Genomic DNA, 27086 nt, shown 5'->3' with positions numbered 1-27086 from the left:
GACTGTATCAACAGTACTGCAGGGGTTGCTAGGCAGGCTGCCTTATGGACTCCAGATCTAGATTTTTCCAGCTCATTTTCCATGAGTGGATATAGACGTGTGTCAGCGGAAGTCTGAGATCAGAGTTTTCCTTCTCGTAGATGAGCTGCCAACCATGGCTGACAAGGCCCACCTGCCTGAAGCAACTGGTTTTAAGGTGCCGGTAACCCACCTTTGCCCCTTCTCTTGTCAGGAGAAACAGTTCTGCCAGACTTAGTGGCTGAGCCACATGTGGAGGCCAGGAGATGGATGTGGTTGTACAAGGACATTGGGAGCATTTAATAGGTAGTGGAGCTTACCCCCGGCTATAATCAAGCTTAAGGAACCGGAGAACAGTTAATGTAGCAACTGCCAACACATTCAAAATGCAGTGGGTGGAGGCAACTCACAAACCAGTTATAACTAATTGAATCTTAAGGAGCACGGAAACTCTTGAGCATGGTAGGCAATCTGGGATTAATTGGAAGACACATTAAGAGAAAACTAGGGCACAGAAAGCTGTGTTCATTAAGACAACAGAGTCCTGAACAACATCAAGACTAAATCTTGGCTGTGCAAATAGATTTTTAAACACAAAATGCCTTTCCCAGTGCATTCCTCTCAGGCATTCCCTAGGGTTTGAGGATGAACTGCTCTACAATATATTTGAATCATCTCAAATGACAGAAGAGATGCCCAAAAACCACATGACGGTGGCGGGGGGGGGGGGAGGGGGAGGGAGGAGAAAAAAGACTGGTGCAATTATCAAAGAACTACCATCTCATTCAACTCAAAAAAAAATCGCTTGCGTGTGATATAGAGCCTTGAAGATCATTCAACTGAGACCAGCTTGATCTCAGTCAACTACAATTATTAGAACTCTGTGGTGGTGGTGGTGATGATAGTGGATGGTGCTGAGAGCAAATTTGGGTTAGTAGCATTGGACAAAATAAAGGATCGATCAAGAAAGCATAGATCAGGGGTTCCTTGCTTGACTGGTATTGGTCTATGGCATAAAAAAAGGTTGGGAACCCCAGCATAATGTGCCATGTGAAGCACACAGGCATTGCAGCCTTGGTTAAATAGCCACAAACGGATTAAATGAATAACAGAGCAACGTACAAAATGCTGGAGGAACTCAGCAAGACAGGGAGCGTCTATAGGGTTCAATAAACAGTCAACGTTTTGGGCAGAGACCCTTCATCAGGGCAAATAAATGAAGTCCACCCCCCCCCCCGCCCCAGGCAAAACACTGGACAGCTCCTATTGAATGTGTAACGTTAAAACTATGAACAGCAACACCTTCTGTGTTGTGATGATCCTGTATATGAAACTACTTGAAAGGTTTGGTAGAAGTAGTAAAACACCAAAAGAAGGTTTATGGAATAAACACAAAAGATTCTACAGGTGCTCAGAATCTTGAGTAACACACAAAATGTTGGAAGCTCTCAGCAAGTCAAACAGCACCTACGGAGGAGAATAAATAGTTGACATTTTGGGCAGAGGCCTTTCATCAATACTGGAGAGGAAGGGGGAAGAAGAACATGGACAGGAAAAGGAGGGGAATGAAAGAAGCTGGGAGGTGATAGGTGGAGGAGGAGGGGATGTTATGGAATAGTGTAAAAAGGACTCAGATAATGCAGTGGATAGTACTTCATAGCTTCTTCATCAATTGGTCTGAGATGCAGTTTTTTTTAAAAATGGAAACAAAAATCAGCAGAAAGGGCGAGCAGTTTCAAGTTCCCGGGTGTCAATATCTCCGAGGATCCAACCTGGAACCAACATATCGATGCAATTACAAAGACAGCACACTAGCAGCTATACTTCATGAGTTTGAGGAAATTTGGTTTGTCAACCAAGACTCTAGCAGATTTCTACAGATGTACGAGGGAGAACGTTCTGACTTGTTGCATCACTGCCTAGTTCAGAGGTATCAATGCACAGTCTCACAAAAATACATACAGAAGGTTGCAAGCTCAGCCAGTTCCATCATGGGCATTAGTTCCCCCCCCCCCCCACAGGCCATTTTCAAAAGGTGATGCCTTAAGGAGGCAGCATCTACCTTCACCACCCTGGAAATGCCCTCTTTATTACCACCATCAGGGAGAAGGCCTGGGAGCCCGAAGGCCCAAACTCTGCCATCAGATTTCTGAACGGTCTATGAACCCACGCCCTCGCTATTCTGTGTTTGCTCTATTTACATAGTAACTTATTGTATTCCACAAAACAAATTTCACAACACAGTGATAATAAAATTAACCCACTCTGATTCAACCCCACAACCCTCTCCAACCCAATTCAACTGCCACATACCCACAGTTGAACCAAATGTCAGTAGTCAGATAATTTCTGGAACAGCAAGCTTTGGTGTGTGGGAGGAAACCAAAGCACGAGGGAAACTCGTGGTTACAGGGAGTATGTATAAACCACAAAGAGAGCATCCAAGATCAGCATCAAATCTAGATCTCTGGAACTGTGAGTCGATCACTAGAGTAACACACAGAGTGCTTGAGGAACTCAGTAGGTCAGGTAGTTATGTACAGGAATAAAGTAAATGTTTCAGGATGAGACCCCTCATCAGGACTGATCATTGCAGCGCGGGAAGTGTTATTACACGTTCATCAAAACCCCTCATAAATTTCGATCAGATAATCTTACAACTTCTGCTCACAGGAACACAAAGTCATACTTCTTCAATCATTCACACAATTGAAATCACTGACTGGGTGCCATTTCCTCTCTTCCCAATCCAGATATACTGATCATAGTTCCATAGGTGCTGCCTGACCTGCTCATTGGTTCCATTCCTTTTACATTCTCCCTGTTGGGGTATTTAAAACCCAACCCACAATATTCCAATTGAAGGCTATCCAGTGACATGCACAATGTCCCAGTTTCTCGACCACAAGACCTTGGAGCAGAACAGGCTATTCCACCCATCAAGTCTGCTCCGCCATTCCATCACGACTGATTTTATTTATTTATTGTCATGGCTGATTTTATTTAAATACAGTGCAGAATAGGCCTTCCAGCCCTTTGAGCCCCACTGCCCGGCAATTCCCCGATTTAATCCTCACCTATTCGAAGGACAACGTACAATGACCAATTAGCCTACCAACCGTTATGTCATTGGACTGTGGGGTGAAACCTGAGCACAAGAAAGAAACCCAGGTGGTCACAGGGAGAATGTACAACCCCCTTCAGACAGTGGCAGGAATTGAACCCAGTGTGCTGATACTGTGAAGCATTGTACTAACCACTGTGTTACTGTGCTGCCCAATTATCCCTCTCAGCCCGATTCTCTTGCCTTCTCCCCTTAACCTTTGACACCTTGATTAATCAAGAACTTAAATCAAGCAATGACTTGGCTGACACAGCTGTCTGTGGCAAAGAATTCCACAGATTTATCACCCTCCGGCCAAACAAAAATTTCCTCATCTGTTCTAAGTGAACATGCCTCAGAGGCTGTGCCCTCCACTATAGGAAACAAGCTCTCCACATCCACTCTAGCTAGATCTTTCAATATTCCATAGGTTTCAATGAGATCCCTTCTCATTCTTCTAAACTCCAGAGTACAGGCCAAGGGCTATCAAATGCTCATGTTAACCTTTTCATTCTTGTGAACCTCCTCTGGATCCTCTGCAATGTCAGTACATCCTTTCTTAGATTAGAGGTCCAAAACTGCTGTTACATGGCCACAGTTTGATCACAGGACAGTGGGGTGATGTTACATCACGTGATGGCAGGTTCCCTACTGTACTTAAGGAAGCCCGCCAAAGTGTGACGCAGTTTTACTTTCTATTTTAAGGTGCAAAGACGTTGTTGCCGGCAGTTTCACCAATCGCTGCCAGATTTTAAAGGTAAAACAAAAGTGCAACAAATACAGTCTAGTATTGGAGAGTGAAGACCTTACCAAAGTACGGGAACGCAAAAGTTAATGACATTTGGTGTTTTGGAAGTGGTCCACTATTTGGAATTGGAATCGTCTGGGAAATTGTGGCATGCATGTGAGTTAAACCCCTGCAAGGTCAGGACGGTTTGTGCAGTGTCCACCCTCCAGGAAAAAGGTCAGTTACTTTAGGACTTTATATTCGGCATGACTCCTTTGGACACGGCATCGCTCGACTGTGATCGGCAGATTTGTCATTTCTTCGGAGGAATTGTTGCTGCAGTAAAGTCTCTCCTTAAGGACTGTAAAAATTTCTTGGACTTTTCAACTTACTCCTTTAAGACTGTGCTTGAATGAGAACTCATTAAGAACTATTTCTAAGATTGACTGTTTGTTCGAGATAGCCGCATAACGGTTAACTTCCAGTTAAGCTAGTTTGTTTACTTTCATGTGTTTTGAGTAGAGGTTAACAAATATCGTTGTTTGTTTATATAACCTGACTATTTCATATCCATTGTTGCTGGACAGGTGCCACTTCTCACAATACTCTCAAAGCGGACTGACCAATGCCTTACAAAGATTCAGCACTACACCCTTGTTTTTGTATTCTAGTCCTTTCGAAATGAATGCTAACATTGCATTTGCTGTTCAGAGTCAATGAATCTACAAAACCAATCTAATTAGTCTCCTAATTATTTGAAAGTTCCTCCAGCAGACAGTTTGATATCCCAGATTCCTACATCTGCAGTCTCTCGTCTGTACTGCGAGGAATCTTTCACTATCCTTTACTGTTTCAGTAAACCATGCAGCCTAGCTTGTTGGGGTCTAAAGCTAGCACTGGGAGGTGGGTACCCGTTTTAAAACCGAGGTGGACGAGGAATTACTTTAGCCAGAGGATGGTGAATCTGTGAACTTCATTGCCAGACAGCTATAGAGGACTAAACAGGTTACACAGGTGTTGCTCCAATCTGAGAGAGCAACAGAGAGGATAAAAACTAGAACTGTGAGTGGCTCAATCTAAATTAACAAGAGAAGGTGCATGAACTGGAAGTGGACTTATAAAAGACAGAGCCATGAAATAGAAGATAAAAGGATCAGGAAATATTGAGAGTTATTAATAATAGCTCCCTCCAGCTCTGATTAATTTGTAATTATTTTTCAAAATTATGAACAAAATACAAGATAATAATGCAACATTTTACAGATAAAAGCATCAATGAAACAGGAGATATGATGTATGCATTCATAAGTGTGGGCTTCTATTAGAAGAGTTTGTGTTAGATTACTGATTATTGATTGAAACTTGCCTAACGTCTGGGTGATCTTTCAAGAGAGACAACTATAGTACTGAGATCCCATGAGGCCATTTGACAATGGATCAAAACAATTAACCCCAACTTGGTGAAACCTTGATAAGGCCACACGTAGAATATGGCACAGAAGCCGAGTAGCACAGCCTTTCAAAAACGTATTAATATACAGAGAAGGGTTCTGCAAAATGGATGGAGTCTTTGGAGTCAATTTCTGGAGAGAACTTTGTCAATTTTTAATGCGAAAATATAATTTGGAATCAAATGGAAGGCCTTCAAGACAAATAATATTGTACAAAATAACATAGAGGTAATACAAAGCTTATCCTAAAGTTCAGAGGCCAATTTGATTTTCTCTTCCCTATCAGTAATTTAAGAAACAATGCTAATATTAGACAGAACACATTTAAGGTGAGAGGAAGCAGAGTCCAACAGGAGATGTGCATGGCTAATTTATTTATTTTTGCTGAGTGACCAGTGCCCGAAAAGCTCTGCTCAGTGGTTACTGAGGCTGATACAATACAGGTGTTTAAAAGGCTCTTAGATGGGCAGGCAATGGATCATGACCAGGTGGAAACTACTCATTTATTTAATTAGCAGTAATTAGCTCAATAGGTTTGGCAAAATTACTGGAGTGGCATGCCAGTGTAGCGATCAGCACAAGAATTTTACACCACCACTGACACAGGTTCAATTCTGCCGCTGTCTATAAGAAATTAGACCCAGCTGGTGGCGTAGTGGCATCAGTGCCGGACTTCGTGACGGAAGGTCCCAAGTTCAAATCAGGCCAGCTCCCCTGCACATTTTCCATCCATGCTGGGTTACGAGCTGGTGATCTCTTTGGAAACTCACCCGGCAGAAGGCAATGGCAAACCACTGCTGTAACTTGCCTCGTATGCGGTTCCTCACTACGTCAGAGAGGTGTGGAGGGAAATCGTCCACTAACTGAAGAAACTCTGAATGCAACGTACCTTCCCCTATAAGAAATTAGTACCTTCTCCCCCTGACCTTGTGAGTTTCCTCTACATGCTCTCGTTTGCTCCCACATTCTAAAGATTAATTGTAGGTTAATTTGTTACATGGGTATAATTGGGCCAGACAGGCTTGTTACCTTGCTGTGTGTTCGTTAAGTGCCGTGTCATATGACGTAGGCGATCATGGTCTTTCCACGACCATGATTACTCTTGGCAAATTTTTCTACATTAGTAATTTACCTTTGCTTTTTTCTGAGCATTCTCTTTACAAGACAGGTGACCCCAACCATTATCAATACCCTTCAGAGATTGTCTGCCTGGCATCAGTGGTCACTTAATGAGGATTTGTGATATACACCAGTGTTTGTAGGACCATCAACAACCACCTGCTGGGGGCGGGGGGCGGGGGGGTCTAAACAGGTGCTACGCCTGCACAAGGGTGGTGACTTGCAGTACAGTGGAGGAAGGAGTGCCTTACACTCTATTTGGTAGAGAAACATCTCCATCCCACCACTCTGGCTTTAAAAATAAATCTCATTTTTAAGCAAAATATTTTCCAAATACAAATTCATATAGCTGACATCATAATTTTTGGAATCACTTTGTTCAGTACAAACTTAAGAGATTCTGTAGATGCCAAAAATCCAGAGTGCTGGAAGAACTCAGCAGGTCAGGCAGCATCTATGGAGAGGAATAAAGAGCCAACATTTCAGGCCAAGACCCTTCATCAGGACTCATGAAGAGTCTCAGCCCAAGCGTCGACTGTTTATTCCTCTCCAGACTGCCCGGCCAGCTGGGTTCCTCCAGCATTTTGTATCGGTTCATGGTTTTCTACGTGGCTTTTTGCATTTGAAGATGCTTGGTTAGGAAATCAAATTCGATAATTACAGAATCCTGAGAAAGAACAAGTTTAATTTTGAGGTAGGCCCTTAGTTCAATGCAGCTAAGGAGTGGGAGAAGAAAATATCATGGGAGAGGTCACAGTTATAGACCATTATAATATCACTTGAAAAGGAAAGACAACACCATAAAACCACAAGACGTTGGAGCAGAATTAGACCAGTCCATCAAGTCTGCTCCACCAATCCATCATAACTGATTTATTATTCCCCTCAACACCATTCTCCTGCCTTCTCCCATACCAATCAAGAACCTATGAATCTCTGCTTTAAATATATCCAGTGACTTGGCCTCCACAGTCATCCGTAGCAATGAATTCCAGATTCCCCACCCTCTGGGTAAAGATGCCATGGCAACACAGAAGTTGGAAGTCGGTGCAACATTATTATAGCTTGGGGCATCAGAGTTTGATTCCAGCAAACTCTAATAAATTTTGTTCGTCCTTCCCTTGTGCATCTTCTGACAGTTAGTAGATTAATTGTCCCATGATTAGGTGAGGATTAAATGGGCAGAGAGGCTTGGTGGGCCAGAATGGCCTGTTGGCACTGTCTCTCTAAATAAATAGATTACTCCTCATCTCTGTTATAAAGGGAAGAACTTCTATACCGAGGCTATGCCCTCTGGTACTAGATTTCCCCCAATATATGAAACATACTCTCCATGTCCAATCCACCTAGGCCTCTCAATATTCGATGATTTCAAATGAGTTCAGAACTCCAGGGAGTACAAGCCCAGAGGCGAATACCTCTCATACATTAACCCTTTCAACGCCGTGTCAACTGGTGTCACCCTGTCAGCTCATCAGTGAAACCCAAGCAGTTTCAATCTCCTTCAATATGTCCCTTTGCAGCATCATGGCTCTTTTAGTAGTCCTGGCATTGCTCCAGTGTTGGTGACAACTACCATCAAGGCAGAAGAGAGTTCTATTAATTGATTTGATGGCACTCGATACTTTTTTTTAAAAAAGTACAATTCTCTAATTAGTATTAACAGTTATGCCAAATCTTCCTTCCAATTGATCAAGTTATTCTAACTAAATGACCTGGCAATTTTAAATCAAGACAGCTCGGCACAAAATTGCAATCTGAAGGACGAAAATCAATAATCCAATTTACGAACATCCTCCACACCCAGTATTTCACCTCATCATAAACCCAGTAATAAACTGTGCGCCATATATTACTTGGAGATGATCACAGAATATTACAGCAGAGCACAGGCCCATTGAACCACAAGCAAACTAACCCTTCCCCCGCCCCCCATAGTCTTCCAAAAGGTTGGTAGGTTTTTAAGATTTTTTTAAGATAGAGAGTGGTAGGTGCATGGAACGTACTGCTGGGTGTGGTGGGAGAGGCGGATATATTAAGGACACTTAAGATGCTCTTAGATAGGCACATGGATGAAAGAAAAATTGAGGGGTATTTGGGAGGAAAGGGAGAGATTGATTTTGGAGCAGATTAAAAGGGTTGGCACAGCAGCATTGCCCACAAACGTCGCCACACATTTGGCTCCGACATAATATACCCACTGTGCTCAACAGGACACAGAACAGAACAAGCAATAAAACTAAACTCAAATGTTTAAAAGTACAGACGCCACAGCCAACCTCAAAACCCGACACTACGACTTCTCACTTCCTAGATAAATGCTTCCTGATTTACTGAGAGTCTGACTCTGTTTTGAGGATTTCAGCATCTGCATTATTTATCAACCATTCTGTTCCAATCCGAACAATCACTTGTCCATGTCAGACGCTGGGTAAGGTCATCTTCCCCTAGGCTGAGAGACTTCCAAACACCCTGCTACCATCCAATACACAATATTTAATCATAGCATCAGAAGCATTTCACCGTTGTCTATTTAACTATATGTGCAATTTAATCTCAACTTGTACATCTAAAGAATATTTTTATTACCTGTTATTATATGTTAAATACCATGTTTTGTACCTTGGTCCCAAAGGAATATTATTTCATTTAGCTGGATACAGGTGTATGGATGAATGACAATAAACTAGAACTTGGTAACAGAATCCTGGCCTGACTTACTCTTACTTTGCCTTACTTTAGTAGCCACAAAAGCACAAGCTAGTTAATTTGGTATAGAATTACATCCATAACACTTCAAATTACAATCACCCCCAGTTAGGATTTTCTACTTTACACTGTTCAGAGAGCGACCCATTGATCTGGTAGAATGGAACATCTTTTCAAGAGTAAACATTTTACTTTGATGAGCACAAGAGATTCTGGAGATGCTGGAAATCCAGAGCAACAAACAAAATGCTGGTGGAACTCAGCAAGTCAGGCAACATCTGTGCAGGGGAATGAACAATTGACGTTTTGGGCCAAGACCCTCCTCCTTCCCTTTCTTCCAGGGTCTACTGACTTCTCCAATCAGATCCTTCTTCAGCTCTTTACCACTTACACCAAATATCTTACCCGGTTTCATCTATCACCTGTCAGCTTGAGCTCCATCCTCTCCCCACCCCCCCCACCTTCTTATTCTTCCCCCTTCCTTTCCAGTCCGGATGAAGGATCCCAGTCGGAAACATTAACTGCTTATTCCTCTCCATTGGTGCTTCCTGACCTGCTGGGTTCCTCAGCATTTTTGCGTACTTTACTTTGATCCCCAATTGTCCAGCCAGTGGTCCCCAACCTCCGGGTCGCGAAGCATGCAGGGGTGAAGCGGTAGCGAGAGTGCACCCAGCACATCTTTAAGAAAAAAGCCGAAATAAACAAGCTAATTAATTAGGTGCCGCCCAGAAGCCAGCCTTCATTAGAGGCACTGAGGTGGAGAGGGTCAATAACTTTAAATTCTTTGGCATTAAAGATCGACGTTTCTCTCTGAAAAGTGTCAGAGGATCTGTCCTGGGACCAGCACGTAACTGTCATTACAAAGAAAGCATGGCAGTGCCTATACTTTATTAGAAGTTTGTGTAGATTCAACATGTCACCACGATCCTGACAGCCCTGTCTTTTCAGCATGTCTGGGCTGGTTCTAAATTGACCAAACAATGGAACAGCTAAAGGCTCCAGCACTCTGGAAAGAGGAGTGAGCATCGCGTAGAGCAAATCGGCAATCACCTCTGATCTGGGCCAACATTTACGTGCCAGGCGGCACCTAATTAATTAGCTTGTTTATTTTGGCTTTTTTCTTAAAGATGTGCTGGGTGCGCTCCGGCTACCGCTGGACCCCTGCATGCTTTGCGGCCCGGAGGTTGGGAACCACTGGTCGAGACATATTGAAAAGAAACCTTGTAATTAGCATTTTGGGCTCCAGAATAAACTTTTTTTTACAGAAAATTTCATCTTCTTCTACCACCTATTGCCTCCCAGCCTCATACATCATTCCCACTCTTTCTCCCCCCCACCCCCACCTGGATCGACCCATCCCCTGCTAGTCTGCCAGTTCTTCCACCACCTCCTCATACTAGCCATATGCCCTTTTTTGTTCCAATCCCAATGAAGGATCTTGGCCTGAAATATCGACTGTTTATTCGCCTCCATAGATGCTGCCTCACCTGTTGAGTTCCTCCAGCATTTTGTGTTGCTCCAGATTTCCAGCATCACCCGTCTCTCATGTTTATAGACAACAAACCACTTTTAAGATCTATCATAGTTGTTTTGTATGAAACAAACTGTACATAGCAAGCATAACAGCAAAAAAACCATTCATTTCCTAATGCTGGTATCGGTTGAAAGATAAGTCATGGTCAAAACACCAAAGAACTCCTCTCCATGTGTTTCTTAATGGTGCTTACAGCTTTCATCAACACAAGCTTCTGGAATTCTTGAGGAATACAACAGGTCAGGAAACAGAGGAGTAAAAAGTCCATGTTTTGGTTCGAGACCCTTTATCAGCACTGGAAGGGAAGAGGGAAAGAATCCAGAATAATAAGTTGGAAAGGAGTGAAGGGAGGGAAATCCGGAAGGTGGTACGCAAGACCAGATGAGGAGAAAGGGAATAAAGTGACAAGCTGGGAGTTGATAGGTGGAAAAGACAAGAAGCCAACATGAAAAGGTAGGGGGGCAGAAGTAGGAGTACAAGCTCAAAGGTGATTAGTGAAACCAGGTGATGGGGGTGGGGGTCAAGGTGAGTGGGTGAGCTGTCTGTCAGAATTCCAAAGAGAAGCAGGCAGTCCCACTTCTTAAAAAAGTCTAAAATGTGTCAATATGAAGGAGGGATTTACCAAAGACAGTAAATGCTTTCCTAACATAAGATACACTCAAAAGGAAAATGACACCACATTATTGTTGTAAAAGCAAGCAGAGTTTATGGGCTTGTGTCTACCACCTGTGTGATTGCAAAGCAAAAACTGAATTTCTATCTGTTAATTTTCAAATTCCCGTCAGTGTTCCTTCCATGCTGACAAAAATAAAAATGAGGCAGATGTGAAGAGCTTGCCAGAATCGAGGATTAGTCATGAGGTCAGTGAAACGAATGAGGTACGAGTATAACTGTGCCCTAGGATGAATCAGCACATTTAGAGAAGAGAAAGACTGGAATTTAAGTTTCCAGCTGGTCTTTAGAATCTTGCGCTGAATTTTGCCTTATTATGCAAAAGTATTTATTGGCCTGACAGATGACTCATGCGAGATTATGAACCGGATGTGTACACACTCTTATAGTGAATGAACACAGTTTTATAGTGAATAAAAGTGGCTTAATGTCATCAAGAATTAATGGGCTTTGGGTGCTTCCTGACTGTGTCTGCTTGAATGTAGCTTCTGTACATGACAGAATTAGTGACTCCAGGTTTATGTAACTGGTGATGTTAGCCTGATAAACGGCTACCAATAAGGAAGCAGAAAGTTCCTTCAATAAGTAATGACCACAATAAACTCTTCCCACTTTCTCCTTGTAACCCAGATTAGTGGTGGATTTATATGCAAAAGTTCAAAGTACATATTATCAAAGTATGTATCAAAGCTTTGTCCCTTTACAGGCAGCCACAAAAACAAATTCCCAAAATAATCCATTTAGAAAAAAAGACCAGACACCCAATATTCAGAGAGGGGGGGGAAAAAAAAGTACAAATAGCTTCAGAAGTGAAGCTTTACAAAAGACACAAAGCCAGACATCACTATAGAGAGAGCAGGCCACAGCCTCAGTTCATCACAAAGCTGAGTGCACACTGCAAGACCACAGACAGGAAGCCAGGAATCACTGCAGCTGGAGCAGCCCATAGCCTCAGTTCAGCACACAGCACTGCTCGTCCTCATCCCTTGGAATCCTCGGGTATGATCTTCCCTCTCCTTCATTTCTGCCACTCCTCCAAAAAAAAAGTAACCCTTAAACCTTCTGTCCAAGATATACTAGCTAGTTGAGTGATGTCGCAGCAACAACCTGGCACTCAACATCAGTAGGAGCAAAGAGTGGATTGTGGACTTCAGAAAGGGCAAGGCGAGTAGCACGAACCAATCCTCAGAGGAATCAGAAGTGGAAAGAGTGAGCAATTTCAAGTTCCTGCATGTCAGTATTTCTGAAGACCCAACTGGAACCAACATATCGATGCAGGTATAAAGGTAGCAAGTAAAGGCATCCGTTAGTCTTGCGAGACCATGGATCTGCGCCTGGAAAATCTTCACTCTCCAGGGCGCAGGCCTGGGCAAGGTTGTATGGAAGACCAGCAGTTGCCCATGCTGCAAGTCTCCCCTCTCCACGACACCGATGTTGTCCAAGGGAAGGTCATTAGGACCCATACTGCTTGGCACTGGTGTCATTGCAGAGCAATGTGTGATTAAGTGCCTTGCTCAAGGACACAACACATTCTCTCGGCTACCTTCATGTAGCTAATCCAATGCCTTAACCACTTGGCCACGTGCCCACACTTAAAGGTGACAAGACAGCAGCTATATTTCATGAGGAGTCTGAGGATATTTGGTTTGTCACCTGAAACACTCAAAAACTTCTACAGATGTATGGTGGAGACCAATCTGACTGGCTACATCACCACCTGGTATGAGGGACTACCACACAGGATCGAAGTAAACTGCAGAGTTATATAAATTAGTCTGCTCCATTATGGGTACTAGCCTCCATAGTATCCAAGACATCTTCAAGGTAGCGGTGCCTCAGAAAGATGGTGTCTGTCATTATGAACCCCCATGAACTAGGACATGCCCTTTTCTCACTGTTACCATCTGGAAGGAGGTAGAAGTCTGAAGGCACACACTCAGCGATTCAGAAACAACTTCTTCCACTCTGCATACAATTCCTAAATTGACATTTACCCACGAACTCTACCGCAGTACTTAATTATTTGCACATATTTTAATTCAATATTTTTATTATATACATACACTTACTGTAATTCAGTTTTTTTTCTATATTTATTATGTATTTCATAGTACTACTGCTGCTGCAAAGTTAACAAATTTCACGACGTATACTGGTGATATTAAACTCGATTCCAGTTCGGAATTATTATTACTGGACTTGGATTAATAAGACAGTGCAAAAGGAATAATAAAGTATTGTTTATAGATTCATAGACCATTCAGAAATCTGATGGCAGATGGGAAGAAACTGTTTCTGAATCATTGAGTCCTCCAAGTCTTTGGAGACTGAAAAGACCAGGAATAGAGAGTGGGTCAAATGAGGCATTATGGTTCAAGAAGAATAGGGAATGGCTATTCACAGCCTGGGATTCACAGACCCCTCGGTTAATGGCAAGGATCCATGGGATAAAAAAAAAGTTGGGAACCCCTGGGCTAGACCCAAGCAAATGGTAGGTATGGTATCCCAGCAAATGGTATTGAAGTCATTTCTGTATTCCATAAGGGAGGAGAGATGGCGATGAACAACTTAATTCACTTGAGATTTTATTGTATTGAAAATCTGAAACATTTCAAGTTCAGTCTCATCTTACATGACTAAAATATAGCAGCTTAATCTGTCAACCAGACAAAACACAGCAATATTTACAATTTAATGGACCATCACAACCCAACTTGCAAGAACAGCAATAAAGCAGCAGCGTGGATCATGCAAGGAACATCAGACGACTACAGTAAGCTTGCCTGCAGCACTGGTGTATTCAATTGCACAGCCAGGAGGAATTATTCCCTCTCATTACATTAGTAAATGTCATGTGAATCATCTCTGTGCTCGATGACCTGTGCTGACTCAGAGGAAATCAATGCTTCAAATATAAAGCAAACATCAAACTTTCATTCTTATATTCAGCCCTCTTCATTTTGACGCATGTTTCATGCATTCTATATTCTGGGCTCTTGTACATCTATGCCCACAAAATGCTGGAGGAACCCAGCAGACCAGGTAACATCTATGGAAAAAGAGTGAACAGTCAATGTTTCTAGCTGAGACCCTTCAGCAGGACTGGAAAGGAAGGGGAGATCAGAGTAAGGAAGTGGAGAAGGGTGGAGTAAAGAGATGGAAAATTCATTGGTGAAAGCCATAAAGGGCCAAAGAACGGGGTAGAAGACCATGGAAGGGAAGGGCGAGGGGCACCAGATGGAGATGATGGAGATAGGTAGATAAGATGGGAGAGAGAAACAGGAATGGGGAATGGTGAATGAGAGACGGGGATGTGTGTGTGGGGGTGTAGGGCAGTTATCAGAAGTCCAAGAAATCGATGTTCATGCCATCAGGTTGGAGGCTACCCAGAAGGAACACAAGGTGTGGCTCCCTCAACCCGAGTGTGGCCACATTGCAGCATGGACGGACATGCAGGAATGGGAAGTAGAACTGAAATGGGTGACTACCAAAACTTGTATACCTATCACTTATTTCAGACATCTTCAATTGTCCAATTTCTGAGAATTCCATCCAAATCTCTCTCTCTCTCGTTTAAAATCAACCCATTTGACCAAGGCTTTGTCCATTATGCTAGTTCATTAAACAATTTCAAGCCAAAGTCAAATTTGTAAAAAGCTTAATTTGTCACATATACATCAATGCATGCAGTGAAATGTGTTGCGAATCATGAACACAAAAAATTCTACAGATGCTGGAGATCCAGAGCAACACACACAAAACACTGGAGGAACTCAGTAGGTCAGGCAGCATCTATGGAAATGAGTAAATAGTTAACGTTTCAGGCCAAGACCCTTTTTACAGGACTGGAGAGGAAGGGGGAAAACACCACAATAGAAAGGTGAGGGGAGGGGAAGGAGGATACCTAGAAGGTGAAGCCAGGTGGGTGGGAAAGGTCAAGGGCTGAAGAGGAAGGAATCTGATAGGGGAAGAGAGTGGACCATAGGAGAAAGGGAAGGAGGAGGAGATCAGGATGGGGTGGAGGGGAGGGGATAGACAGATAAGAAGAGGCAAGGGCTCAGAGTGGGGAACAGAAGAGAGGAAGAGGGAGGCATCAATGACTAGCACAGTCCAAATACGTGCTGGGGCGACCCACAAGTCACAAACTTCTGGCACCAACATAGCATGCTCACAAGTTTAGTAAACCAAACCCGCGTGGCTTTGGAATGTGGAATGAAAACCTGAGCATCCAGAGGAATCCTGTAACATGACGGGAGAATATATAAACCCCTTATAGTGGGAATTGATGCCCGATCACTGACGCTGCAAAGTTACGCTAACCGCTGCACTATGGCTTATCATTTGCGCAGGTCCATGTATGCACAAATGCAATGAAAACTCACCTTTGCAGCAGATAGATGGATGCATTATTGATCCCAAAGGAAATTATTGTGTCACAGTAGCATTACAAGCGCACAGAAATACAAATATCAGAAGTGAAGCAAGAAATAAAAAAGTTACCTTAAAAATAAGGTGTACAAAATTTAGAAGTTCACACTGATAAGATGGTAGTGCAATTAATGTTATACAGTAACACCATCCAGATAAGAAGTGATGGTAGTATTGCGCAGGATGTAGATAATAGTGTGGTAAATAGAGCTAAAACAGAACTCTGGTAAACAGAGCTTAGTAACAATCTAATAGAAGTCATCAGTCCCTGGCTATAAGTTGACTCATTATAGAGCCTAATGGCTGATAGTAAGAATGACCTCATATAGCGCTCTTTGGAGCAGTACAGCTGTCTCAATTACCGGAAGTGCTCCTCTGTTCAGCCAAGGTGGCATCCAGATTTGCCAGAATTTTCCGTAGAGTCCTTTGTTCTACCATTGGCTCCAGTGTGTCCAGTTTAATTCCTATAACAGAGCCAGCCTTTCTAATTAGTTTACTGAGCCTGTTGCCATCACTCGTGTTGATGCCCTTACCCCAACAGATCACCATATAGAAGACTATCCTGGTGTGAACAGACCAGTAGACCATGTGAATGAGAGGCCTGCGTACTCCAAAGGATCTCAGTCTCCTCAGGAAGTAGAGGCAATCCTGGCCCCTCTTGTACACAGTCTCTGTGCTGGTACTCCACTCAAGTCTGTTGTCCAAGTGAACCCCCATGTACTTGTAGGTCCTCATCATCAATGGTCAGAGGGAGCAGTGCAGGCTTAACCTTCCTAAAAGTCCACCACCATCTCCTTTGTCTTACTGATGTTGAGCGGCAGACAATTCAGCTTGCACCATTTGACAAAGTTCTCGACCAGGGCCCTGTATTCATCCTTTCATCTTCGCTTTAAACCCCAAACTATTGCCCAGCCATCAGGGAATTTCTGCAGATGACATGACTCAGTGTGGCATCCAAAGCCCGAGGTATACAGTGCAAACAAGAAGGGAGCAGCACAGGTACCTCGTATAGCCCCTTCACTGAAATGGGGCCACAACCAATGGATTCACTATTAAGAACTCATCTCACGTTCTCAATATTTATTGCTTATTATTATTACTACTTTCTTTTTGTATTTTTAGTCTGTTGTCTTTTGCACACTGGTCTGCCCCGTTGGTGCGGTCTTTCATTGATTCTATTATGGATTAATTGAGTGTGCCAGAAAGAAAATGAATCTCAGGGTTGTACATTTGATATGTACTTTGCTAATACATTTACTTTGAACTTTAAGCATAAAATTATACAAGAAAGAACACAATTAGAACAAAGAAATCCAAGATCCATTAAAGCACAAAGTGGTTGTGGCATTGCAAAGTGAGGTAGTGATTAAGGTTGTGCAGGTTAGCTTAAGAACTCAATAGTTTAGGGGAAATAGCTTTGACCCAGTGCGCGCGTACACACACACACATACATACACACACACACACACACCCCCCCTGTTCTGATCTGGAATTGTTACAATTTCTAAAGTCCATCAAATTCTCTTTTCAAAGCCCCAGTTCACTGTTTCCAGCAGTGCTGCAACCAATGAATTCCAGAACAACTACCTTTCTTTTAATCCTGTTAGCTTTTGATGTAAACTGTATAACTGTCCCTTGATCCTTGAATCATTTCATGGATAGAAGGAGGTCATCTCTATTTGCCCTACCTAAACAAGTCAAGATATCAAAAGTCTGTATTAAATCCACTCAAACCCCTTTGCTAAATTTTAGGAGGATGATGCCATTTCTCCATTCTAACTTGGATTGCTAAAGTACCACACCCCAGGAGTCCATCCAGGACTTTTTTTTTGCCTCCCCTCTAGGTCCTAAAAGCATTACACCAGTGCAAGATGTGACTGTTATTTGGCATCAACCATACAATATTTGACACTTCAGCAGGTAAGCATGGGCTGGGATCACAGCTAATTTGTCTGACATGCATCTTTGACCACAATGCTCATTACGTAGACAGGTTTAGGACTCACTGTTGACCCCATCTATTTGGAAATCTGGAATGAGTAATTAATGAGAAAGTTGACTAAAGCAAGACTCTGGAAAGACTCTAAAACTCTGGTATGTGATTGCTTGAAAACCACAGCGGTTTGGGATCCAACTCACTGGTGAGTCCGGAGCAGGATCTAGACTCCAGACCTCAGACTGGGTGCGCGGCCAGAGCCAGGGGTCCAGACTGCTGACAGGGTGCGCGGCCAGAGCCAGGGGTCCAGACTGCTGACAGGGTGCACGGCCAGAGCCAGGGGTCCAGACTGCTAGGGCAGAATGAGGGGTAGGTTTGTGGCTTGAGTTGGGCTTTCGAGTGCTTGGATGTTTCAGGTTATTTTGACGAGTTAACACATACAAGATAAAATTTATGGGGCTCTAATCCCCACTCCCTTTAAATTCACTGGTTTCAACAAAACAATATGAAATGAAGTATAGATTAACACTGAAGAGCCCAATAAATAAATAAATAATCAATCAATCGACTGGTCCAAAACCACCAAAATCCCCAAGGATAAACCAGGTTTGTTATTACTGAAATATATCATGAAATTCATTCTGTGGCAGCGCTAAGGTGCAATAATAAAAATTACTATAACTTACAATAATATACAAATAAATAATGCAAAAAGAGCAAAATTGTGAGGTGGACCATTCAGAAATCTGATGGCAGCGGGGAAGAAGTTGTTCCTAAAACCACTGAGTGTCTGTCTGCAGGCTCCTGGACCTCCTCCCTGACAGCAACAATGAGAAGTGTGCATTTCCTGGATGCCGGATTAGAGTTTAACCGTACTAAATTTTTTTAAAGACATCCTTTAGGAATCAGTGTATAGCAAGGCAGTAATGTTCTTCCAATATGATTCACATGTATTAAAGTAAGTCAGAGCTTTCTTAATGGCTTACAATGCTTCAGTGTTACACAATAAACTCAAGTTAAAATAATTTCCTTGCGTTCATGGGTTGGTAGTTCAAAGTAAACTTGTTATCCAAGTACATACATGACACCATATAGAACAGATTCATTTTCTTGCTGGCATAATCAAATCTGTAATAAAACCAATGAAAGATTGCACAAATTTGGGTGTTCAACCAGTGTGAAAAAAAACAAACTATGCAATTACAAAAAGAAAGAAATAACAATAAATAAAAAACCATGATATGAAGAGCCCTTGAAATCAAGTTTACAAATTGTGGGAACAGTTTCAAAGATGGGACAAGTGAAGTTAAGACCTTTGGTTCAAGAACAAATTTATTTTGCTTACTTAGTTATTTGGTGAGTAACTAAATAACTACGGTTTACTATACTTACAAATGCGTACAGAAGGAAGAGAAAATATTTCTTTTTAAATGCAGCGCAGTTACAAGGGTCAAAGATACTCTGCCTGGACATATGGGAATGAGTGAGTAAGTTTGATCAACAGCACAATGGGAAGAATGAAATCTTTTCTGTGTCTTCTGAAGCTACGATATGAGTCAGCTCTTCAATACATAAAAGCCCCTTCTGCTCCAACAAATAGATGCAATATTTTTGAAGATAATGTAAAGAGTTCTTCATGATATTCTGGAGCATAAACCATCACAGAAACAGACAAAAGAGACTACAGATGCTGGATTCAGAAACAATATCAAACTTAGACCACAAGATATAGGAGAAGTAGGCCAGTCAGCACATCGAGTCTGCTCTGTCATTCAATCATGGGCTGATCCAATTCTTCCAGTCATCCCCACTCCCCTGCTTTCACCCCATACCCTTTGATGCCCTGGCTAATCAAGAACTTATCTCTGCCTTAAGTACACCCAATGACTTGACCTCCACAGCTGCTCGTGGCAACAAATTCCACAGATTTACCCTCCTCTGACTAAAGTAATTTCTTCGCATCTCAGTTCTAAAAGGATGTCCTTCAATCCTGAAATTGTGCCCTCTTATTTCCCATGGTAGGCGATTCTAGGACAACTTTGTCATATCTAATCTGTTCAGGCCTTAAACAGATTAGATGAACTCAGCACGTCCAATACAATCCCAGCCACTGTAACGAGTTTGTATGTTCTCCCCGGGGGTTTCCTCTCAGGTGCTCTGATTTTCACCACCACCAGGGTTCAATTCCCACCGCTGTCAGTCAGGAGTTTGTACGTTCTCCCTGTGACTGTGTTGGTTTCCTCCGGGTGCTCCGATTTCCTCCCACAATTCAAAAATGTATAGGTTAGGGTTAGTTAGTTGTGGACATGCTGTGTTAGCACTGGAAGCATGGCTACGCTATCAGGCTGGCCCAGCACACTCCTCACTAATTTGATTTGACACATCTCACTGTAGTTTTGATGTACACGTGACAAATAAAAGCTAATCTTCATAACGTTAGCTACAGAAGCAAAGGGAGACAGGGTTCAGTAGGGTCTCAATCCGAAACATCAACCATCTCTTTGCCTCCAGAAACACTGTTTCACCCACGAAATTCCGACAATGGATTATTTTTTGATAACAGAAACATTGTTGATTATCATACCCTTATCACAAATACTGCAGTAGCGCTGATTTAATTAGCTAGGGGAGTGATGACAATGAACCAAGCTTCCAATATTATCGAGCCTGGCAGGGGTGTAAATAATCTCCACACACACACACACCCTATTAAAATCTTATGGGTGATGTTGCACAAAAGGCCAAAGGGAAATGGTTAAGTAAAGAAGAGAGTTCAGATAATCATAAACACCGAGCAACATACACAAAATGCTGGAGGCACTCAGCATGTTAAGCAGCATCTACAGAGGCAAATAAACAGCCGATATTTTGGGCTGAGACCCTTCCTCAGGTTCTGATAAAAGTGTCGGCCTGAAACATCAACTTTTTATTCCCCCCCCCCGCATAGATGCTGCAAGACCTGCTGATTTCAGATAATCTCTTACTTTGGGCGTTCAGAGAAATAGGAGGTTTATGCTGTTTATTATGTTGAGAAAGAACAATGATGCTAGGCTTATACCACAGTGACATTCAGTATAGATCAAAATGTGAGAATACGGAAGACAATCTGGCCAAAGAAATCTGAATAAAATTTTGTTGGAACATTTAAATTTCACTAACTCTGCCACGGACGATTCCAAGCCCAGCTGCAAAAGGAAGAGGGCTGGGCATGGGGCTAGCAATCCCATGCCATAAAACCCCAGAGCTACAGAAAATACCAGAAGAAGCTCAATTTGAGCAAAGCTCCCTTGGAAAGGAAGGAACTTTGCCTACAGGACTGATTAACCTTCAGACCAGGACTGAAGACTCCCTGGTGAGCTGCTGTCGGTGACCTGTGCCCCAGTAGGGGTGATGGGCTTAAGCCAGCAAGCAAGCACAAAAATCTCTGAACAAAACTAACTTCACACAAGCAGGTTTAAGAATGAAGCATCTTTTGCACCAACAATTTACAAAAGTAGTTACAGAATTGCTACCTATATGTCCAACATTTAATATCTTTCTTTCCTTTCCCCTTTTTCCACAATTATTCTACAGGTTCAAACAAATGGTTCTAATTTTGGGCTTGGGTTCCCATAGTTAATCCTTCAGGGGTTTATGGGTTCGGATCACACTTTAGACTGACCATGTAAACTACAGGTTGATCTATGTATTTAATATAGTTTCATGTGCAGGAATGAACAATATGTTGCACTTTATTTGAAATAAAGCAACAAATTAGATCCTCACCTACCACCTCAAGTGCATGCAAAAGGTTGTTATGATGTTAGCATTAATTTAGAGAGGACTAGAATATAAAAACAAGGATATAATGCTGAGGCTTTATAAGGCACTGGTCAGACGACATTTGGAGCAGTTTTGGGCCTCTTATCTAATGAAGTGTGTGTTGGAATTGAAGATGGCCCAGAGGAGGTTTATGAGAATGATCCCTGAAATAAAGCGTTAATGTACAAGGAGTGTTTAATGGCTCTGGGCCTGTACTTGTTGGAGTTCGGAAGAATAAGGGAGGATCTTATTGAAACCCACCAAATATTGAAAAATCTAAATAAGAGTAGATGTGGAGATAATGGTTCCTATAGTCGGGAGTCTAGGATTAGAAGGTACAGCCTGAGAATGGAACAGTTGAAGAGGAATTTCTTTAGACAAAGGGTGCTGAATCTGTGGAATTCACTGCCAGATATGGTTGTGGAGACTGAGTCATTGGGTATAGTAAAGTGGGGGTTTATTAGCACATGTTCTTTATTAGCAAGGATTTCAACAGTTAGAGGGAGAAGACAGAAGAATAGGGTTGAGAGGGAAAATAAATCAGCTATGATTGAATGGTGGAATGAACTTGACGGGTTAAATGACTCTTTATACTCCTATATCTATGTACATCATTTTGAGCAGGAAATTTCTGCAAGCTAATCTGCACAGGGTTCTGCCTGAACCAATGTCATCAAACACTGAGCTAAAGTAGTAGCAAGCTGATCGGCCCATCCAGTCCACACCAAACTCAGCCAAGCTAGTCCCATCAACCTGCACCCAGACCATAGCCCTCCATACCTCTCCCATCCATGTACCTATCTAAACTGCTCTCAAGTGTTGAAATTGAACCACTTCCACTGGGAGCTTGCTCCATACTTGCACCACCCCTTTTAAGTGAAGTTCCCCTCAGGTTCCCATTATGTAATCATAATGGAGATATGTTTAAATGCCATCTATGCACACTTTGAAAGGGAGAACACAATTATAGCTGCGAAGATTCCTGATGCACCTGATGACCCTGTGATCTCTGTCACAGAGGCCGATGTTAGACTGTCTTTAAAGAAACAGAAGGTCCCGATGGAGTACCTGGTAAGGCTCTGGAAACCTGTGCCAATCAACTAGTGGGAGTATTCAAGGACATTTTCAACCTCTCACTGCTACAGACAGAAGTTCCCACTATCTTCAAAAAGGCAACAATTATACCAGTGCCCAAAAAGAATAATGTGGGCTGCCTTAATGACTATCACCCAGTAGCACTCACATCGACAGTGATGAAATGCTTTAAGAGGTTGGTTATAACTAGACTGAACTCCTGCCTCAGCAAGGACCTGGACCCATTGCAACTTGCCTATCGCCACAGCAGGTCAACGGCAGACACAATCTCAATGGCTCTCCACACGGCTTTAGACCATCTGACAACACAAACACCTATGTCAGGATGCTGTTCATCGACTATAGCTCAGCATTTAATACTATCATTCCCATAATCCTGATCAAGAAGTTGCAGAACCTGGGCCTCTGTACCTCCCTCTGCAATTGGATCCTCGACTTCCTAACCGGAAGACCACAGTCTGTGCGGATTGGTGATAACATCTCCTCCTCGCTGACGATTAACACTGGCGCACCTCAGGGGTGTGTGCTTAGCCCACTGCTCTACTCTCTGTATACACATGACTGTGTGGCTAGGCATAGCTCAAATAAATCTGCTGACGATACAACCATTGTTGGTAGAATCTCATGTGATGACGGGAGGGCATACAGGAGCAAGATATGCCAACTAGTGGAATGGTGCCACACCCACAGCAACAGTAAGACGAAAGAGCTGATTGTGGACTTCAGGAAGGGTAAGACGAAGGAGCATATACCAATCTTCATAGAAAGGAGGGCAGCAAACAAGAATACTCAGTTGTCAGAAATTTATAATTTATTTTTGATTGGTGATTTCCACTTCCAGTGCCTGTTGGTTTTTCTTTATTTCTACAATGGGCTGAATAAATTTCAATACAATAGTCTAGTAAAGGAGGCAGAGAGAGAACATAGATCAGTATAGCATTGTACAAACCTATCTGTACTTTACTGTTCTATATCTCTGCCAACTATCTCCAAAATTTCAAATTTACCTTTCGAATTTACTGATGTTCCCTTCCAGGAATTCCTATCCTGAACAAAGTCTACTTGGTTCCAACCAAGATTTTTGTCTAACTCATGCCTTGAAGACTACACAGTAATGTATTTGTCAATGTGGAGCGGAGTACAAGTTTGTAAATCTGACAGGAACAAGAGGATATTGGGAATGGTGAGGGCGGAGCGCTGTGGGAGAGGTGTGGGACAGGTGGCAGAGGAGTGTCGGGGCAGGAAGAGACACGGGTACAGACACACCCAGCCCTGAGACACTAGACAAGGTCATTGATTCCAAACAAAGGGTATATTGTTCATTACAGAATGTCGCTCTAGTGCCTCTAACTCCCTCCCCCCTCCTTTCCTTTTCACCACCATGATTCCCCTCTCCCTACCCCCACCCCACTCTCAGTCCACAATATACACCCATATTAGAATCAGGTTTATCATTCACACGTCATGAAACGATTCATTTCTGCAGCAGCAGTACAGTGCAATGCATAATATTACTACAGGACTGTGCAAAAGTCTTAAGCACCCTGGCTACATTTATTAACCCAAGACCGTTGCACAGTACTGTAGGTATAAACTTTGGAGAAAGAAGAGCAGCAAACAGTAAAAGTACCTGACTGTTGAAACCAGAAATTTTATTTTTAGTTACTTAATTTACACTTCCACCAGCTGCAGCTTTTGTTTTATTTCTGCAATGAAATGAATGGCTATTTTGCAACTGTTCCTATGATTCTGTGTTTGGGGAGGATGTAAATTAAAGACCACAAGACATAGGAGCAGAATTAGGCCATTCAGCCTGCTCCGCCATTCCATCACGACTGATTTTAGATTCAGAATTTATTATCGCACTCAACTCCATTCTCCTGACTCCTCCCCGTTACCTTGATACCTTTACTTATCAAGAACACATCAACTTCCGCTTTAAATATACCCAATGAAGACAGGACACAAAGATAATGAGGAAGATAGAGGGGAGAAAGATGAAAAGGGAAAACGTGTGAGTGATGGATGAAATAAAAAGGGGGGGGAGAGAGGTATAGAAAAAGATTGTAGATATAGAAAGAGGAAAAAAAGAACGGGATAGCAGAAATTCCAAGCAAAAAGCTGCGTGTTCAAAGTAAAAGTTTATTGCCAAATACGTATATATTACCATATACTACCCCGAGGTTAGTTTTTCTGCAGGAATTCACAATGGAATAAAGAAATACAACAGAATCAATGAAAAACTACGCACAAACAACCAATGTGCAAGACAACGAACTGTGCAAATACAGACAAAATTAACACTGCAATAATATGTATAGATTATTGTGAGCATTCCACACAACAGGTTCAGTGCATATACGTCCAGCAGGCGGAAACTAATGAAGTGCAACTTGTTTAAAGCAAACACGTTTTTCCAAAGGAGAACCAATCAATAAAATGGAAGCAGGTGTCGAGCAAACACAAACACGGCAAGCAAAGATTTGCTCTAATTATTCCTTTGCAGAGTGCATTTGGAAGAGGTTAACGTTGAGATTACGTGCGTCCCAAAGTTTGGCCGACCGCAGGAGAGAGTCCTGCACAAACTTCTATTAATTTTAAACTCTACAATCGAGTTAGGATATCCATTCATACTCCTGACACTAAAAATCAGCCAAGCTTGCTCAGTAGAGAACACAGCTTAAACCTCTATTACACTTAAATAAGCGTTGGGGGAGGGGTAACCATGGCCAGTTCCCAGCTAACCACAAAATCTGTTCCAACCTATTTTGCCGCTTTATAAACCTTCCTGCTGCACCTTCTATACTACGCCACCTTTGGCACTTAAACTCATCTTCCTCCCAGACATCTCGCAATAAGGCCAGCAACTCCTCATGTATCATGCATAGGATTTGCTTATTAATCACAACCACATACATCATTCCCCCCCCTCCTCACCCCACTACCTCACCTCCAAACAACAGTGACAGCTCGATCACACAATACAAAACACTCGTACAGCCCTGCCTGAAGAACACAAGGCTTACTTACCTTAACAAAAGGCTTAATCCCTCCACTGCTAGCTTGCGGCTCACCTACTCCACAGTGATGCCGCGAACATGGGGGGAGAAAAGGACCCCTCGCTCGAATTTAACGATTGCTCCCGCACAGAATCCCCTTCCTCGCTCCTGCCACAAACATCTGATAGTGGTGTGTAACATAAGTAACCGCCGCACGGTGACTGGGACCTCCCCAGACATGATGTCATATTCTGAGTGACTCACATTGGCTGGGAAGGCAGAGAGAGAAACAGAGCAGACATCTCGACTGGCTGATGTTTAACAGAGTCACGCTGCGGGCAATGTGGGATCGGCTTTGTTCTAATCTAATTGTTGGTTAATAATATGAACCAGGGGGAAATCATGTTATTTAGGAGTCTATTCATAAAGTATGGGACAATACATGATCCCGCACTGAACTGAAGCTTCAGGCAACTATGAGAAAGTGTTTCTGGGGAACAGTTCTGTAAAACAACTCAAGAGTGACACACACGTACGCAGGATGCTGCAGGAACTCAGCAGGTCAGGCAGCATCTATGGAGAGGAATAAACAATCGACGTTTCGGGTCAAAACCCTTCTTCAAAAGGCGATGCCTCAAAAAGGCGGTACCCATCATTTACGACCCCCATCACCCAGGACATGCCCTCTTGTCAGTGCTATCTTCAGGGAGGAGGTACAGGAGCCTGAAAACACACACACTTCAGTAACAGCTTCTTTCCCTCTGCCATCAGATTTCTGAATGGACATTGAACCCATGAACACAAACTTACATTTTTTTCCATTTTTGCATTATTTATTTAATTGAACATATATATTCAGTATATATTCGGTGTAATTTACAGCTTTTTATGTATTGCAATCTACTGCTGCTACATAACAAATTTCATGACAAATGCTAGTGATATTAAACCTGATTCTGATTCTGTAATGTTGCCTGAATTATTCTATGAAGTGAATACTCCCAACACCTCACACCTCTTCCAATAACTATCACTCCATTACAAAAGAAAGTCTGCAGATGCTGGAAATGCGAGCAACACACACAAAATGCTGGAGGAATTCAGCAGGCCAGGCAGCATCTATGGAAAAGAGTACAGTCGACGTTCCAGGCTGAAACCCTTCGGCAGGACTCCACATCACTCTATTCCTGCCCTTCACACACACACACACACACACACACACCTTTCCATCCCTCCTCTCCCTCAGTCACAGTCACACAAATTTCATCATGTTCCCCATTACCCCATTTCCATCCAGTGGATCCATACCAACAGTAAATTGGTTTATTATTGTCAAGTGTCCCAATGTAGAGTGAAAAAGTTATCTTGCATACCCTTCAGGCAGGAGCTACCAGAGCATTAGGACAAGGAATGCTAGGATGGGAAACAGCATCTTCCCCTAGGTTCTGATTGAACTCCCCGCCACCACCACCCAGACTCACCACATATGAAGCA

At 42.6% G+C, this 27086-nt stretch overlaps 1 protein-coding gene across 3 annotated transcripts in view; it reads right to left on the bottom strand.

The window, feature by feature from the left end:
* The window catches only part of pak1 (p21 protein (Cdc42/Rac)-activated kinase 1), a 318106-nt gene that overhangs the window by 125597 nt on the left and 165423 nt on the right, over positions 1 to 27086 (bottom strand). The window contains exon 1 of one of the 3 annotated variants that reach the window (XM_063054637.1): positions 25624 to 25809. The exons of 1 other annotated variant lie outside the window; for it this stretch is intronic. The gene's annotated coding sequence lies outside the window, so the exon portion shown is untranslated. Of the gene's footprint in view, positions 1 to 25623; positions 25810 to 27086 lie in introns of those variants that run through there. One more of the 3 variants, XM_063054635.1, reaches the window with a different exon arrangement.

This window comes from Mobula hypostoma, chromosome 7, assembly GCF_963921235.1.
Source record: "Mobula hypostoma chromosome 7, sMobHyp1.1, whole genome shotgun sequence".
NCBI classification, from domain to species: domain Eukaryota; kingdom Metazoa; phylum Chordata; class Chondrichthyes; order Myliobatiformes; family Myliobatidae; genus Mobula; species Mobula hypostoma.
This window is presented reverse-complemented; position numbering and strand designations above follow the sequence as displayed.